The sequence below is a fragment of the Mauremys mutica genome, chromosome 3, assembly GCF_020497125.1.
Source record: "Mauremys mutica isolate MM-2020 ecotype Southern chromosome 3, ASM2049712v1, whole genome shotgun sequence".
NCBI classification, from domain to species: domain Eukaryota; kingdom Metazoa; phylum Chordata; order Testudines; family Geoemydidae; genus Mauremys; species Mauremys mutica.
In genome coordinates this window covers 51,167,582-51,169,788 of record NC_059074.1, presented here as the reverse complement: position 1 = coordinate 51,169,788, position 2,207 = coordinate 51,167,582, and positions in this window count along the sequence as shown.

The window sequence follows — 2,207 nt, the reverse complement described above, 5'->3', positions numbered from 1 at the left end:
AATCAATTAAACAAAACCTGTCTAATTAGTAGAAAAAATTAAATCTGAAGCAATGCTGTGTAAATGCTTAAAGATTAATGGAAAAACATAATTGGAAATTAAAACTATTTATAAATGTTTACTAATTTTTTTCCCCACCATCTTGTTTTTTAATATAGTAGGTGGTGACTGCATGTTCCTGTATGAGTGGACTCAACAGACTGGAGAACTAGTTTTCATGAAGTAGTGCTAAGAGGCTTTTAATTTTTTTTTCTAATTTCTAAGAAAACCTTAAGAAAGAAGGATTCTGCTGAAGAAAAGATGAGAAGAGGAGGTGAAAGGATGATGTTCAAAGTAAGGAAAAGAAATAGGAAGATGGAAGAAAACAGGAATAGCAGGGAGGGAACATCTTGTTCCTATTTTTCCATTTTCCTCCTCTTCTGCATGGTTATGGGATTTTCTTCAGAGGTGCACAGTGCAGCTTGAAAGGTGGAGCTGAGGAATCAGATGCTGAGTGTACGTCAAAGTGGAGGACGAGAATGATGAACATTTTGGTGGAAAAGCAAAGCAAAGGAGTCATGGGTGGAGGACAGTGTGTAGAGTAGAAGGAACCAGCATCTGAATCAGAGAGGTGGAAGTTGAGAGCAAAGAGAAGGGGTCTGAGAGTGATGTATAAATTAAGGGTATTGATTGGTTGGAAATTGCAGAAAGGCCAGGTGGCTTGATGAGGAGTGGGAGGGGGTAAGCAGGCTGAGTGAAAGGAGATGAAATGGTAGGTAGAAAGGACAAGAGAAAATATTACTCAATAAGGATGAGGTTGGAGGAATGCATGGGCAGCGAGTATCACAGGCCAGGTGAGGCTGAGCCTCCACAAACAGCCCAGGGTGGCCCCATCCATACTCCACCCCCAGGCCACCTCCTGCCTGCTTCACCGCTGTTCCGCTGGGGCAGGCCCGGCACTGGGGGCACACCACCCACTCGGCACTCCAGTGCTGGGGGCAGCTGTGGTGGGCAGTGCTGGGGCAGCCTGGAGCAAGGGGGGCCGATGGCTCCGGTGAGGGTGCTCTGGGCTCCAGTGGGATGGGGAGGGGAGAGGCCTTGGGCAGAAGGGGAGTGGCTGGGGGCTAGCCTCCCCTAACAGACAGTTCACATGCCACCCGTGGAGGAATGGCAATTTTCCTGAGAGAAGGAGTTAATCCAGGCTTGAAGATCATATGAGGAGATGATAGTAAAGAGGCAAGAGGATAAAGAGTTGAACTGGACATCAGGGTGAAAGTTGAAGTCACCAAGGATGAAGAGAGGGAAATTGTGAGAAGAGAAAGAGGGAGAGTCATTGTCAAAACCAGAGAGGATGGTCGAAGGGGAGGAGACAGTGGGTAGTAGATAGCGGTAACATGAATAGAGTCTGACTGAGGACAAGAAGTGGGAGATAATGTGAGGGAGAAGCAAAGTGCTGGAAATGGCAGAGGTTGGAGTTACTTTTGTTCTCTGTATTATCTCTCCTGTTCATACCTCTCATGTGTCTCTCGATATCATGTCTGTCCTCTCTTTTAAACCCCAAATTGAATTTAGCAAGCTCTTATACACCACTAATCACCACTTTCTGATGTGCACAGGGCCAGCTGCAGGCACCAGCACAGCAAGCAGGTGCTTGGGGCGGCCAATGGACAAGGGTGGCATGTCTGGTTCTTTGGTGGCAATTTGGTAGGGGTTGCAGCCGAAGAATGAAGTGGCAAGGCAGTAGAGATGCCGCCGAAGTGCCGCTGATCGCGGCTCCCCCCCCCCCCGCCGCTTGGGGCAGCAAAAACACTGGAGCCGGCCCTATATGCTCTAGTTCAACCACATTTTTCTGCCACAATTGTAGCAGAAATTCCCAAGTGAAATTTTATGTCCATCTATGGGAAAGAACCAAGATTCTGTCAGCGTCTCTCCTGACAGTTTGATTTGAAGGTCGACACATGCATGCCTTTATTTACTACTGGTGGGTTATCCTCTCTCTCTTTCCTTCAATAACATTGTACTAGAAGCTTCCCACTGTAAAGTACTAATGACTTTATCAACAACTTTATTAATTATATTGGTTCAAATTTTAAATTACATGTATAATGTGATACAACATTTATATTAAAGTAAATGCATTAGGCCAATGGTGCTACACTAGGAATGATTTTGCTTCATTTATTTAAGCCCTAAAATGAGAAGTGATCCTAAAAAGTTTAAATGGGAGA